Source organism: Apium graveolens, chromosome 2 (assembly GCF_009905375.1).
Source record: "Apium graveolens cultivar Ventura chromosome 2, ASM990537v1, whole genome shotgun sequence".
Taxonomy (NCBI): Eukaryota; Viridiplantae; Streptophyta; class Magnoliopsida; order Apiales; family Apiaceae; genus Apium; species Apium graveolens.
Window position 1 is genome coordinate 115264 of NC_133648.1, and position 17191 is coordinate 132454.

Here is a 17191-nt window from a genome sequence, read left to right on the forward strand (position 1 = left end):
CTCCCTCCGTTCCATAATACTTGTCCACTTTTGAGATTTTTTTTTCCAAATTAGTTTATGAATTTTTATTTCCAATATTCAACAAACGCCTCCGTTCTAAAATGAACGACTCCATTCTGACCCAATTAATATTTTAATTACAACGGATGTAATGGTAAGAAAATAAGTTTTTATAATTATATTAATTATATTAAATCTAATTTCATTTTAGAATTGAACACATGTAAAAGTCTCATAAAAACCACATGATTGTTAAGAGAATTACATATAAACAATTTAGATATACCTCCATCGACCGTTTCATTGGAAAAATTTACATAAAAACAATTTAGATATACCTCCATGTCAATTTTAGCTGGGGCTTCAGCTTGAGTTTGAGCTTTAGGCGGATGTATAAGTTTAAACACGTGTGGCCTCTGCGGACCTTGAGCTTCATCTGCGCCTCAGCCGGCGCCGTCGCCACCGGCGCGGTTTGTGCGAAAGCAAATGTACTCAATACCTACAGCAATAAGATATGCCAACATAAAAAGCCCTAGTAAAGCACAAATATAGACAACAACAAACAAAGGCAAAGACACACCCATGTTTATCAAGAAGAAGAAAAAGAGGAAATCAAGAAGAAGAAGAGGAAAGAACCGAGGTTATGTAATCGAGGAAAGAAACATAATGAGCAGGTTATGTAATCGAGGTTAATTAGGACCTTTTCCGCTCTAAAATAAAACCGAGACACATAACAATGAAAACCAAAGTGTTATTGTCTTCAATCTTCTTCATTGCAGATGTACTTAAAAATCGAATAAAACGAATCATTTAAAAGATAATTGTCAAAATTGTACAGATAATTGCAATAATTATCCAATAAAGGATAAATACCAACTAAAATGTACTTATCTCGAATTTTAAAAATATTTTCAACTCTTACTCAAAATAAAAAAAAATAAAAAATCGGCTCCAGCGAATAAAATATTGGTAGTGTGCATGAGTCAATTGTCTTCGTTTTTATTACTCCCACCGTCTAATTACATGTCCACCGATTTATGGTACATTTGGTCAATGTGTTTATGGTACCTATGGTTCTAATAATTATGGTACCTATGGTTCTAGGAATTATGGCACATATGGTCCAACGATTTAGGGTACCTATGGTGCATTCGTTTGGTACTTACGGTCCCATAAGTTATGGTACGTATGGTTTGACATATGGTGCCTATGGTTCTACGCAATATGGCTTATGGTCACCAGCCTTATGGTGCATATGTTCAAAATAATTATGGGACTTATGGTGCTTTATACCTTGTGTTTTACTCTTAAAAATATACTCTCAAACACTTCTCGTGTTCAACGTTATTTTAGTTCAATGTTAGCCACGCGACTTTGATATTTTACAAGTCAGAGCCGCGTGGCTTGATGAACCATAGCTACCATAAATTGATGAACCAATGGTACTCATGGTACCTATGGTCCCCTGATTCAGGGTACCTATGGTCCATAGAATTATGGTACCTATGGTCGTGTGTTTATGGTTCCGTGTGTTAGGCCACACACACTGTAGAAGGGGGTTGAATACAGTGTATAGTACAATCAGATCGAACTTTAATAACTCGAGTAACTGAAAAATATAACCGTTGGACACCTGTCAGACATGCAGTAATAATGAATAGTTAATGGGCATGGAGAAACAGTAATCATTACTTACCCACTTGCAGTTTTTCAAGGAAAAACCGTTCCACTTACCTAGTAATTCCATTAATCGAGGTAAATCAGTTTTAATTCAAAATTTAAACTGTTCCCACTTATTCAATTATTTTCACTGCAACACCAATATTCTGAGAAAAATTCGAGTGTGAGAATGACCAAAATAAATCAAATAAACAAGTACTGATATGATAAGATCAGAACTTAATTTAAATCAAAAATGAAATGGTCATCAGAATATAGATATATCAGGATTTATCATGCATTGAAATTACAAACATCTCAGAGACAAAAACTTGCAAAAAAATAGAAATTCCATTAATATATTAAGAGAATACATTCATGAAATTTAAATTACATCAGAACTTTACAAGATTGTCCTAAGCTTCTAAACCTAACATCAACAGCCTTTGTCCTAGCTCAAGAAGCTGGGCAAGGCTGACGATGAAGAAAAACAGGAAGAAGAAAATAAGTTATTTCTTCTTCCTACTCTCGACAAACAGAATAGCGAGTCTGATGATTTGCTCTAGCTGACGGAGAGCTTCCCGCCTTTCCTCCTCCAATCGCTCCAGATGGCGATGGTAGTCCATGTAGAAGAACAGGAGGTGGGTGAGAACCTCCTGGGGAACTGAGTCCCAGATTTCATCAGGAATGGCAGTGACGTACCATTCCTGCTGCCATGCTTCACAGCTCAGCTCCATGTTGAATGTTTCATAGTTCAAAAACATGTTGTAATTGACCATGGTTTTGTTGGTATGAAGAAAATGAAGGTGAGTTTGTGAGAGAATAATTGATGTGTAGGCTGTTATGAAGTATTTGTTTATATAGGCAAGAGAATGCCAGGAGACGCAAGGAATTTTAATGCTGATAGGTAGAATTAATTCTACATCGTCTCCCTAGACTTGGAAAAAGAAAAACAGTCATTGGAAAGGTAAAACAGGGTTTAATGCGCACAAGAAACAAGTAAAAATTAATGTGCATGTACGTGTACCACTATCCCTAAATATATTGACTGTTAATATTCCGTCCAAACATATTCTGATTTAAAATGAGACTGTTTTTAGATTTTATCCACAAATAAGTCAAGTAAATGATCAGAATTTAATATCAGAACTTAGACTTATATCAGAACTTAACAGCTATCAGAACATGATTTCTTAACTCGAAAAATGAATGCCTATCTTTGTAATTCCTCACACAAATTCTGATATAGATTCTTCATAACTTAATCATCAGAACGATCAATCAGAACTTGTCCTTAGAAATTATGCAATCTGACACATAAACTGTTCATCTAAAATAACATAGATCACCACAGTAATTTTCATTATTCATATGGAGTGTTTAGTGTGTGCATTAAGCTAAATATCAGACAAAGAGTAAAGTCTGATTCACATCAGTACATCTTAGAAATAAGGCATAACTAAAACTTTACTAAAAACCTGTCATTATTTTGAAGCCTACTATTGAATGAGTTCATGCTTGAGTCCACCTCAACTGTTTTGTGCTAATTTTGTGCATCTTTTTAAATTCCATTGTACAGTGGCTTCTCAGTGTAAGTGAGTCACGACTGCTTATCAGAATTTATGCTATTATCAGAGTATTTCTCCAGTAATCATAGAGTGTGAAAAGTCACCAAGAAAATATTTTACTTTTATGATGCATATATACTTAATACCAGCAATGCACTTGGGTCGTCCCTTCCACATTTTTACTCTAGATCTCAAAGGAGTACCTGATTTTAATCCTTGATTCTTTTTCTTTTTCTTTTGATAAGTGAGGTTTATCAGCACTTAGTACATTCAACAGATTTACTAGCATCAGAACTTAACAGATGAGAAGTATTATTCTAGTTTGTGACTTAGTAATAAGATAGACAAAGTAAACTCAACTAAGCTCAATATCAGAATTTGCTTGTGTCAATAGATTTCCACAGAAATAATTACTTCTAACATGGGATCCCTAGTTTATTAAAGACTACTGGGTCAACATCTAGCACATGTATTCTCATAGGATTGAATAGTTACATAAACAGTCATATCACTATCAGAGTTTAGAAAGTCACATCAGACAACAGTCAGTACTTAAACAATTTTCAATTAAGCACAAAATACACAAAGAGGGTAATTTATGTAAATACTGATCATAAAGTCTGATGCATCAGAACAAAACTAAGCAGGTTTAGAGAAAGAACCTGAAACCATTCCAAGTTCATTTACCAATCTTGTAAATGTAACTTCACACAGTGGTTTTGTGAAGATATCTGCTAGTTGTTGATCTGTTGGAACAAAGTGCAATTCCACTGTACCTTCATCCACATGTTCCCTTATGAAGTGGTACCTGATGCTGATGTGTTTTGTCATTGAGTGTTGAACTGGATTACCTGTCATAGCAATAGCACTTTGATTATCACAGTAAATAGGGATTTTAAAATATGTTAACCCATAATCCAGTAACTGATTCTTCATCCAAAGAATCTGTGCACAACAGCTTCCTGCAACAATGTAATCTGCATCTGCAGTTGATGTAGAAATTGAATTTTGTTTCTTGCTAAATCAAGAAACCAATCTGCCTCCAAGAAATTGGCAGCTTCCACTTGTGCTTTTCCTGTCAATTTTGCAACCTGCAAAATCTGCATTTGAGTAATCTATTAGTTTAATATCTGATTCTCTGGGATACCACAATCCCAGATCAGCTGTTCCTTTAAGATACTTGAAAATTCTTTTCACAGCTGTCAAGTGAGGTTCTCTTGGATCTGCTTGAAATCTTGCACAAAGACAGGTAACATACATGATATCAGGTCTACTAGCAGTTAGATATAGTAGAGAGCCAATTATACCTCTGTAATCAGTAATATCTACTGATTTACCAGTATCCTTGTCCAGTTTTGTTGCAGTGGCCATGGGAGTGGATGCACTTGAACAATCTTGCATTCCAATTTCTTCAGCAAATTTCTGGTGTACTTAGTTTGACAAATAAAAGTGCCTTCTTCATTCTGCTTGACTTGAAGGCCCAGAAAATAGCTTCTTCATTCTTCCACTTTCTTTGGCTCAGTCTGAGAAAGAAAAGAGTTGTAAAGACATTCACTTGAAGTAGTTGTTCTAGTTCTGACACCTGCATTAGAATTTCCAATTATCAAATCAGGTGTATGTGATTTAGTCTACTTCCTTGAAGATCAAAGGTAACTAATCATTATAATTCCCAAGCCTACATGCTTACTAAATCGTCATGACACATAAAAAACCTCGAATCAACAACAGACTCAACAACACAATTGTGAAACAGTCTCATATCCCTCTAAATGCTAGCAAGAACAGGCAGTGCTAATGCAACTCTATTACCCCCGGGAGAGATGTATAGCACTATTAAAATTCCGTACAGCTATGTGATCAAAGGAGCTTGATAAGGAGCTAACTAGTAGAGTTCAACAGGGGTACTTTTGTTAGCATCCTATGATGACTTTGAATACAAATTCAACTTGAATAGAATAAGTTCATCTAACTAAGACATACATGTTTTAATAACAGACATAAAAAGACTAGACCATAAATATGTAGAAATTTAGTTTCTGAACCAAGCACAAAGAATAATTTGACAAACTCCTTCTCCCATGCCTTTGCTGTTGTAGTCATACCCTCCCGAAGAGAACCAAACTCAAAACCCATTGTTTTAGACATCCTGGAAGAAATTTCCTTAAGCGCAAGGAGTTTAGAATCAATAGATCCAAGGGACTGTTGAGTGTGCTGGAAGGTACTAATGAGCGAATCAATTTTAGTTTGGAGAAGCTGTAAAGATTGAGTGTTACTCTCAACCTGCTTGGCCAGAGATAACAATTGTGGAGAAGAATCAGACACTAGTGGAGGTGTAGGAAATTGCGTAGTAGGTTGAGATGATGATGTTCCAATACCAAGACGCAAAACAGGAGTACTATAACCCAATTGACCATCAGAAGAAAGTTGTAACCTATTTGAAGAAAGAACTTTTGAGCCAAACATCTTAGTAATTGAGACAGTCTCATCAGATTTGACGATAACAGATGAATATCCTCCTAGACTCTGAGAAGATGCTTGAGAGTTTTCACTGGACTCACAATTGTAGGACACGCGATGTTTCTTGGGCGAAGTGACTACTTTGGATTTCTTCGACTTGCGTTTGCTGCTTAGATTCACCATTGTTGAGGAGTGTGTAAATGAATTGGTAGAAGTGTAGAAGAAGAGTAGAAAATCAAGAAAAAAGAGAAGAGATGGATTTATGGGGAAGTGAAGTAACGGCTTATTATGCATGTAAAGGCGGATTATACATCAACATTATACATTAAAGAGTAAAAAGCATAAATGTGACTAAATTTTTTATAAATTCGCAAAATGTTAACCCGGATTTGAAAATGACAAGTTGGTGACCGAACTTATTTTCCATCTTTTGAATGGTGGCGGTCGTCAAGTGCTATTAAATATGCGCCGTTAACTAAATAAAAATGTACCAAATTACAAGATGGTGGCTAAACTTTACCCGATTTTTTAAATTATTGGCTAGACAGAATAATTTATTATTTTATAATTGATGTACATGAAAAAGATATTTTTTAGTACAAGTTTAAGACCTATACAAAATTTTCACGTTTCGATTTACTGCAAAAAAATAATCTAAAAATCCAATAATAAGCGCAACCACTTTATAATTAAATAATAAAATTGTCCAAATCATATTATAATTACAATATTTTTATTTTTCTTAGAATTCTACATTATTTTAGTAAAATAATAAAATTGTTTGAATCATAGATAATTACAATACATGTGTTTCCTGTAGACTCTATATAATTTGTTATCGATATATAAAAAAAAGTTGAAATAATTTTGCAGTTTAGTTTTTTTTGTAAATTAATAAATAAATATCTGTTGTATGTTAGTGTTTTGTTTTTCAAAGATTTTTGTGCTTGTGCTCTGAGAACAGAACAGAGCTTGTGTTAGTTGTGTGTTAACAATCCTTAACATGCCTCTGTTAGTACTTTATTGGGTGGTGATTTGTTGTCAGGTTTGGTAGAAAACAAGAGACTATTAATACTTGTGTAACTATTTTTCTTTTTTCTTATGATTGGTCATCTTTTTTCAGTGCATTCTTGTCTTTGTACAAGAAGGCAACTTTTGTAGAGACAACCAATAGGGGAACTAAGGTTTTGTGTGTAGAAGTTTGGCGGTTGCACTAGAGATACTCAAAGGAAGATACTCAAAGGCAGTGCAACTGCCAAATTTCTACTTATGAGTTCACTGGGGGCCGACTTCACCCAAAGGCATATAAGAGAAAGTTGAGTAATATAAGAGAAATTTTTTAAAATGCATATAAGAGAAAGTTCAGTAATTAAATCTGATCCCTGATGTTGAATATATTGTTATTTGTTCAACGCCCTATTAACAATGAGTCTACTGAGATGAGATTGTGCTATTATTATTTATGAAGAGTTCATAAATTTTATCACTAAGATACTTAACGGACCAAAATGGAACTTTACACTGTTAGTTTATATTTCTAATATACATTATACATTATGATAGAAATAGCTTCTGCAAAGCTGTTTCTGTTGGATTAATTATTTAATCTAAAAGTGTTTAATTGTTTTGTTATTTACGTGTATGTTTTATTTGAATAATCAGTGTGTTTCCATGCCGCTAGAATAGATCAAGTGTTTCAGTTGGTTTAGGAGAGTCGTGGAGATAAAACAGGTATTCAGTTCCTGGTTTATCGTGGCCACCTTTAACATTTAAATCATTTCAGTAATGTATTCAGTATGTATGTTTTTAGTTTGAATAACAATCTCAGCTTGCAGAGACTTATTGCTTGAGTAATCGTTTAGTATTTTAGTTGATAGCTTTGTTTTCATCCTATATCTGGTATCAGAGGCTACACCATGACCACTTTCAACCTGAACACTGATGGCAACCACCAAGGGAAAGGAAAGCTCATTTGGTCTGAGTTATCCTATGCTTACCAGAACAAACTACACGGCATGGGCCATGAAAATGCACGTCTTTATGCAGGCCCATAGCGTGTGGGAAGCTGTAGAACCTGAAGATCCCAAGACGGCGGTTGAAGACAAGGTTGACAAGCGAGCACTGGCCATAATTTACCAGGGCATTCCTGAGGATTTACTTTTGTCGATTGCAGAAAAAACAAATGCCAAAGAAGCTTGGGACGCGATCAAAACAGTACACCTGGGTGCAGACAAAGTCAAGAAAGCGAAGGCTCAGACTCTAAAATCAGAGTTTGAATCACTCACTATGAAAGAGACTGAATTACTTGATGATTTTTGTATGAGATTGAATGGCTTGGTAACAAATATCCGAGCCCTGGGGGAGACAATTGAGGAAGCATATGTGGTTAAAAAACTCCTTCGAGCTGTACCCACCAAGTTCCTACAGATAGCGTCAGCTATTGAACAGTTTGGCGATTTGGAGAAAATGTCTGTTGAGGAAATAGTTGGATCTCTTAAGGCCCACGAAGAGAGACTGCGTGGCAAAACGGAGAATGGTGAACAACAGCTTCTTCTTACAGAGGAAGAATGGATTAAGAGGGAGAGCAGAGATGGCCAATTGTAGAACAAAGATGGTCAGTTGTTATTCACACGGGATGAGTGGTTAAAACGGGGAACCAGAGGGAACTCTCGCAGCACAAATGAAATCAGAGGTAGAGATGGTGCTAGAAGTGGACGTGACAGAAGTAAGGTACGTTGCTTTAACTGCCTTGTTTATGGGCATTATGCAGCGGAGTGCCGTAAACCCAGACGAGATAAGGAACAAAGAAATGAAGTAAACTTGGCTCAAACAAATGATGATGAACCAACGCTCCTCTTGGCAAAGTGTCAGGACGTCAAGAATGAAGCCATTTTTCTAAATGAGACAGCTATACAACCGAAACTCAGCAGGACGGATACTGGTAAAGATGGTGAATCGAGTGTATGGTACCTTGACAACGGGGCCAGTAATCACATGACTGGTCAACGTTCAAAGTTTAAGGTGTTGGATGATAACGTGACAGGGGAAGTTAAATTTGGTGATGGGTCTACCGTAAAGATACAGGGGAAAGGATCTGTTCACTTCACCACTGATGATGGCAAGGAATGTGTTCTTAAAGAGGTATATTTTATTCCAAGTTTGTGCAATAACATAATTTCCTTGGGTCAATTGTCTGAGAACGGTAGTAAAGTTATTATCAAGGGAGAGTACCTGTGGATATATAATGAAAGGAATGTTTTGATAATGAAAGTGAAAAGATCCATGAATAGACTGTACAAGGTGGTGATTAAAGGTACTAAGGATGCTTGTTTGTTGACGAAGGCAGATAACATAACTTGGTTGTGGCACTCACGACTGGGTCATGTAAACTTTAACGCTATGATGCTTATGTCCAAGAATAAAATGGCATCAGGTCTACCAGAATTTACTCACCCCAAGGACATATGCAAAGGATGTTTGATGTCTAAACAGACTAGATGTCCCTTCCCTTCACAGACTCAATTTACGGCCAAACAACGCTTGGAATTGATCCACGGAGATATTTGCGGACCAATCTCACCACCAACACCATCAGGTAACAAGTATTTTTTGTTATTTGTTGATGATTTTAGCCGTGCTATGTGGGTTTATATGCTTAAGGCTAAAGACGAAGCATTCACACATTTTAAGAGGTTCAAGATCTTGGTGGAGAAAGAGTCAGGCCAGGAGATTAAGGTTCTCAGAACAGACAAGGGAGGTGAGTTCTGTTCAAATGAATTCACAAAATTTTGTGAAGAAATGGGCATTGCTCGACACTTTACTGCACCGTACACTCCACAACAAAATGAGGTTGTGGAGCGACGTAACCGAACTGTAGTGGCCATGGGAAGAAGTCTGTTAAAGGAGCGAAATATACCCTCATATATGTGGGGAGAGGCCATTAGACATGCTGTGTACCTGTTAAACCGTTTGCCAACTCGGGCACTCGTGGGAGCAACACCATATGAATCATGGACAAATACAAAGCCACGGGTAGATTATCTCAAGGTATTTGGCTGTGTTGCTTACATGAAAATTCCTAGTGTGCACACAAAAAAACTTGACAATAGAAGCAAACGTGTTGTCTATCTTGGAAAGGAAGCTGGAACGAAGGCATATCGCCTGTTTGATCCCAACACAAGGACTGTGCACATCAGTCGAGATGTAGTTTTTGATGAAGCACAGGGATGGGACTGGAGTGAAACAGAAGGAGATGTTGCAGAGCATTCATTCAGCCTACCTGGTGCTGAGTTTGCAGAAATAAATGAGGAAGAAAACTCTCAATTCAACAACACGATGGAGGGTGATGAAGAGGAGCACCACACTCCTCAATCTGCAGAACCTCAATCTGCAGAGCCTCAGTCTGCAGACTCTACTACAAGCCAAGGAAACAGGACTGGTGGTCATCTCAATATCGAGGATACTTACGATGGGAGTGAGCCACCACGTAAATTCAGACTTCTCAGTGATGTTTATAATGAGACCGAGGAGACAGAATTGAACGAAGAGCTTGCTGATGAGCTACTGCTGGCTGGCATTGATGAACCAGTAAATTACAGTCAGGCAAGTAAAGAAAAATGTTGGAGGCAGGCCATGGACTGTGAAATTGAAGCAATAGAACGAAACAAGACGTGGGAATTAACAGACTTGCCGGCTGGACACGAGGCGATTGACTTGAAATGGGTGTACAAGATTAAAAGGGATACAAACGGTGAAATTTTGAAGCATAAGGCAAGGTTAGTTGCAAAGGGGTATGTTCAAAAATATGGTGTCGACTTTGAAGAGGCTTTCGCTCCGGTAACAAGGATGGAAACAATACGTCTCTTACTTGCATTGGCAGCAAAAAATTCTTGGGAGGTTCATCATTTAGACGTGAAGTCAGCTTTTTTGAATGGTACACTTTATGAAGAGGTGTATGTAAGTCAGCCTGAAGGTTATGTGAAGGATGGACAAGAGCATAAGGTTTACAGGTTATTCAAGGCGTTGTATGGGTTAAGACAAGCTCCGCGAGCCTGGTATACTCAGTTAAACAAAAGTCTTGAGAAGCTTGGCTTTACAAAATGTCCTCTCGAACATGCTGTGTACACGAGAAAGGAGGGAGATGAATCATTGATCATTGGTGTTTATGTCGATGACTTGATCATTACAGGTACAAAGGTGACAAACATAGCTGAGTTTAAATTGCAGATGGGTAGAGAATTCGAGATGTCAGATTTGGGAAAATTAAGCTACTACCTTGGCATAGAAGTTGATCAAGGAGATGGCTATATCAAGTTGAAGCAGGTGGCATATGCAAAAAAGGTACTTGAGAAGGCAGGTTTATCTGATTGTAATTCAGTTAAGTTTCCAATGGAGTCCAAGGTTCAGATGCACAAAGACGAGAAAGGAAAGGCAGTAAATTCCACAGAGTTTAAAAGTATGGTGGGTGGCCTGAGGTACTTGGTTCACACACGCCCAGACATTGCATACGCAGTGGGGGTGGTGAGCAGATTTATGGAAAGACCCGCTATATTACACAAAAATGTTGTTAAGAGGATCATGAGATACGTGAAAGGGACACTAAATTATGGTTTAGTGTATACTGCAGGTCGAGGAGACTATATGTTGTCTGGCTTCTCAGACAGTGATCTTGCAGGAGATGTCACGGATAGGAAAAGCACAGGTGGTATGGCGTTCTATTTGGATGAGTCACTGATTATATGGGTATCTCAGAAGCAAAGGTGCGTTGCATTGAGTTCGTGTGAAGCTGAGTTTATGGCTGCTACTGCTGCAGCATGTCAAGGAATATGGTTGCACAGTCTACTGAGTCAAATTACAGATGTCAAGGCTGGTCCAGTAGTGATTTACATCGATAATAGGTCTGCTATCGATTTGGCAAGGAACCCGGTGTTTCATGGTCGCAGTAAGCACATAGACGTGCGTTATCATTTCATACGTGAGTGTGTGGAGAAGGGGTCTATCATCATTAAACATGTGTGTACTGAGTTGCAGCGAGCAGACGTCCTAACGAAGCCCATGTCTGTTGTCAAATTTGAGAAGATGCGTGCTCTGCTGGGAGTCAGGGACCTTAATCACTTTTAGATTAAGGGGGAGTTTGTTGGATTAATTATTTAATCTAAAAGTGTTTAATTGTTTTGTTATTTACGTGTATGTTTTATTTGAATAATCAGCTGTATATGTGTTTCCATGCAGCTAGAATAGGTCAAGTGTTTCAGTTGGTTTAGGAGAGTCGTGGAGATAAAACAGGTATTCAGTTCCTGGTTTATCGTGGCCACCTTTAACATTTAAATCATTTCAGTAATGTATTCAGTATGTATGTTTTTAGTTTGAATAACAATCTCTGCTTGCAGAGACTTATTGCTTGAGTAATCGTTTAGTATTTTAGTTGATAGCTTTGTTTTCATCCTATAGTTTCCAGATTATCCTAATGATTTTACGAGGGCTATTTTATCTAGATACGCATATTTTGATATCGCAATAGAAGTATGTTAAATCAACTCTGTTCTTCTGCAATTTGATGTTTATATTTATTTATTTTTTTGCTAGGCAATAAAAATTTCAATAAAACATACTGCAAGAGCATTATACTAGGGCATTCCCCAGGGAGACGGGAAAGAGTAACAGATTACTCCATCTCCAAGCCAAATATCAAACTTTAAACATGTAAATGTTCTTATCAGTCTAAGAACATCAGTACATCAGTCTATATTATCCCTAACAGGTGCCACATTAAGAAAGCTGATTTTCGAATCTTAATGCTAGGCCATACAAGATTATGCCAAGCCACAGGGGTATGTCTGGTTCTTATACTCTGCCAAATGTCCGTAATTCGAATGTTTGTTTGATCTTCCCATAGGATTTTATCAGCATGACCTACAACAACAGTGCTAAGCAAATGTCTCAATTCAATCATGAGAATATCAGATAAGCACGCAGATGTCTTTATTATGGTAGGGGGCTTCATTACAAGAATTGCAGAAAGACTTGGTGTCTTTAATCGGAAGAACACAAATCTAGTAGTGCCCGGGCGTACTTTGGGGAATTAGTTGAAGAAGTAGATGGGAACGTGAGGATCAAGGAATGTGGACGGGAGCATGAGGCATCATCTCCGGTCGATGAGGATGGTACTAATTTGGCGGTTACATCTCATCCACATTCATGTTGTTGTACTGGTCAATGCCCATCAAGGCAACGCATTGAAGACCTCCATGTCAAGATTAACGAGTACTTTGCCTTTTTCGGGTTCACATCATCATTACCATGAGTCAGGGGAGTTGATTTCTCGAGGACGAGCAAAGGTTAAGTTGGGGGTATTTGATGCATGACTAATTTATAGATATTTTACTTCATGTTATGCTTCTTTTAACCTTATTTTGTGATGCTTTAGTCCTAAATAATTAGTACTAGTTGTTACTTAATTTAGATGGATGCTAAGTCTTGATTTTCTATGTTTATAGGAAATTATGAAGAACAAGGTGCAAAAACAAGAAGAAGAAGAAGTTGATAAAACAAGGAAGACAGTGGCACAGGTGAAGACAGTTCAGGACCTAAGCCTGAGCTCAGGGCCTGAACCAAACAGTGGCACAAGGGAAGACAGTCCAGGGCCTGAGCTTGGTAGATCAAGGCCTGAACGGAACAGTGGCAGAAAGAGCTTATAGCTCAACTGTGGTCTTGGCCTAAACTTGTTAAATTCTTTATACACTTGCCTCTATGTTGCTATACTTGTTAGTGAGATTCTCAACAACAACTATGGTATGACAATCAATGTAGGGGGAGAAGATGTGAGGATATCAGAAGATGATCTAAACGAAGCCTTGCATTTTCCGAGAAATAATCTAGTGGATCCTCCAACGCAGCAAGAAATGCTACAATTCTTTCAAGGAATCAATGCAACTCTTGAAAACGGACAGTTCCCTAGACATTTCTACAAGAACCACCTACCGAAGGAATATAATTTGTTCTTTTCTATCATTACCTACACAATGTCTTCAAAGACAGGTGGATGGTCTGGAGTGTCAACGCTGATAATGAAGTTGGGAATCTCCATTGCACAGAATAGAAGGATAAATTTTGGACATGTAATAATGAGGGAGATTGTGGCTCACCAACGGTTGAACAACACATACTGCATCTATCCCAGATTCTTGCAGATTGTTCTCAGCTCAAGTCTTTCACCAGAACAAAGAGGTACATTCCCTGCAGATTTTTCCAGTCCTCCATTCATGCCCCTGAAGCTCGTTGTCCAACTTAAAAATCAAGACGATTACCCAAATTTACATGAAGGTATCCCGACAGCTCATATGCTTAATGTATTCAATGCTTTTGCTCAACAGGCAGAAGCTGATGCTCAAGCAATAGAGGAGCAAGAGAACGAGGAGCAACTGGATGAGGACACTTCTGATTCTGAAGAAGCTCCAAGTGAAGCTCAAGGAGAAAACCAACCCATTCTGGAACAACAAATTCCACAAGATCAAGTCATGGAAATTTGCTAAACATTATCACTAATTTATTTTTTAAACCTGAGCATATGTCAATGTCGCGGATGGAACTACTTGGAGATTTTCAACGAGTGTTCTGAATAAGATGAATATTGCAGAGTTGTTTGTGTTTAACAAGAAGGTCATCACCACTGGCAGAAGAGAGAATGAGATCTTCAGAGACATGATTAAGGGATTCATCAAAGGAGTCTCACCTCAGGCCTTCACAATTCCATTTGTGGTCAAGTACTTCTCAGACAACAGACTTCAAAACATGACTTTATCTGAAGAAAATCTGGAAAGGACAAGGGTTGATTGGATGAGATTCATAGAGGCAAATCTGAGATGCAGGGGATCCAGAAGAACAGATGCAGATGTTGCAGCAGCTGAATTCCTTTATGCATACAGATTGAATTACACTCTCAAAGAGACTTCTGAGAGAGAAATGAGGAAGCAAGTGAGAGAATATGCACATGGTGTGTTTATTGATGGAGTGGATGAAAGCACATTGATGGTGGATAGTCCAGCAGTTGTAGTTGAACATGAAGGAGAGGTGGCTTTCAAGGTCAATGACAAAAAGGTTAAATTGTCAAATTTTTCGAGAAGTGGTTCGGAGTATATAAGGAAAGCCATTAATCTCATCTGTAAAGAAGACAAGAAGGCCATAGCGCCTGATGTAATGAGTATTCCTATTTCAAACCACCAATTTGATATTTTTTCCTTTTGGACAACTTCTCATCTACTCCTCCACATCTTTTTTCCATAACAATAGAAATCTCATCATTATCCACCATTGTCTCATGTTTGTTTGAGAATTGCTGAGATTTTTCCAACTCCACAATCTCCACAACTTGGTTGGGATTGTGGGGATTATTAATTTTCTTCGTGCAAAGTCCAATCTGAAGGGAAAGAAACACAAGTCTAAGCAGGCTGGACACAAGGCAGTGATGGATAATGAAGCAACCAAGAAGTCTAATGGCTGGGAATAGTGGGAGCAGTAGTTTCTTAATTTTTGTTCATCTATTCTGCCTAGTACAGGTTCATTAATTTTGCTCAGTATATGAGAGATGATATAAAATAATATATATCTCACATAATAAAACCTATTATCAGATTTCAACAAAGTATGTGCACATCTTTCTCATAAACACATAAAGGTGACAACTAATCGACATGGCTCCTCCAATGACATTCAACTCTGGCAAGTATTCTGATTTACATTGTTTTATTTGAATATGGTAAACTAGATGAAATGTCACTGCTTGAATTTGTGTGTGTGTGTGTGTTTCACCCCTCGGCCTGGAAAGGAAAAAACAAAGAGAATGCATGTGTTCGAGAACTCCTTGAAAAAAATACTTTAAAATATAACAATTACATCTAAATAAATTTTTTTGTATCTTTACTTTTGGTTGACCCGTGTTCGTTTCCTGGTAACGGAACCAAGTACACTGTCAACAGCATATCCATAGTCATACGAGAGCTCCTTCAGGGGCGGTATGTTATAAAATGCGAAGAACACAACCCGAGCTAGCTTTGCATCATGATGGGTGCTCAACATGCACTGCACAAATAAATTGGGTTGACAGCTGTGATTGATGAACATAGCGACATTGCCACTATTGCCGGCATCTAAGCAATACTCTGGTCATGTGTCCATATCTTCATTATTGACCATGTATGAAGGTAAAGACACATCTCTCACTCGCTTCTGTCTGCCATCTAAGTCTTTCATCTTTTGTAGACAGTCTATGCCAAATAGATAATTATTCTCTGGATCAACATCAACATCGGATTTCCTCCTCAATTTCCCAATATAATCGATAACGGGGGGCACCAGAAGGAATAAAATCCCATGATCTAACAGCCCATCCCTTCTTTGCAGTACGAAAAACCTCAAGCTGGTAGCTAAGTCCCTTCTGAGAAGTTCTGTTGGCACACTCAGGACCACATCCACAGTTTGGCACACATTTGAACACAACAGCCTTTGAATTGGATCAAACTGAATAAATATGGTCAGATTGGTTTTCTCTGACCCTTGAAATAATCTAAATAAAACAATTACATCTAAATAAATGTTACCATTGCATAATCAATATTTATGCAATAAAATAAATCAGAATTAGAGAGAGCTTAGATTAACTGCAATCTCCGGGGGATAACATTTGTAGCTGGGAATATTAATATCTATTTCATATCATTTTAATTCAACACGCTCTATCGGATTTAAATTTATATTTTAACTCAGCATTTTCGATTTCCTTTAATAGTGAGGTCGAGAATGAAAAAGAAATCAAAAATGCTGAGTTAAAAGATCGTTCAAGTAGGGGTCGTATAGAGGTTCTTGATATTTATATACAGGGTCCACTTCATGGATGATCTTGTGGTTAAACCTATGTCAACTATTTCTAGTATTGATTGTAGTGTTTTTAAAAAAATGTCCACAAGGAAGAGTTTGTGTTTATCTGATAATTCCTCAGCAGCAACCATCAAGCTATAAACAGAATCCTTGTTGAGTATACACTTCAACTCTAACATGCCTTCACCACAACCACCCAAAGATTTTGGGGGACAAAGGATCCTACCATCTTCATGCGGTTTCCGCTGTGTTGTGGATTCAAATGATCTTTGTGACTAGTTTCATCTGGTATGCCCAGTGTTGACTTTGGATGACAATCTTCACCATTACTACTAGTTTTATTTGACTTGCCGGATCTTTTATTTGACTCAGCTACACCATGCATGTACGGAGAACCTAGGTCTTTAAATTGAAAATTAACTTTCTTTTGAGGCCCTTGTAGGCAGCCATCACGGAACTCCTGACAACATATCAGGCAAAGATCATACTCACATTGGTTAATATGGTGAAGCCGTTGGAAAATATGGGTATAAGTCCCATATTGGTAAATATGGTGAAGCCGTTGGAAAATATGGGTATAAGTCCCATATTGGTAAGTCATATTTTTTGAGTATTATGACTAAAAGATTTGTGAG

General features: G+C 37.6%; 1 long non-coding RNA gene across 1 annotated transcript; it reads left to right on the forward strand.

Moving 5' to 3' along the window:
- Positions 1-12886: 12886 nt before the first annotated feature.
- Positions 12887-13629, forward strand: LOC141705153 (uncharacterized). Its single transcript, XR_012568225.1, has 3 exons — positions 12887-13021; positions 13181-13391; positions 13494-13629. It is a non-coding gene; the product is annotated as an uncharacterized LOC141705153 (long non-coding RNA).
- The last annotated feature ends 3562 nt before the right edge of the window (positions 13630-17191 follow it).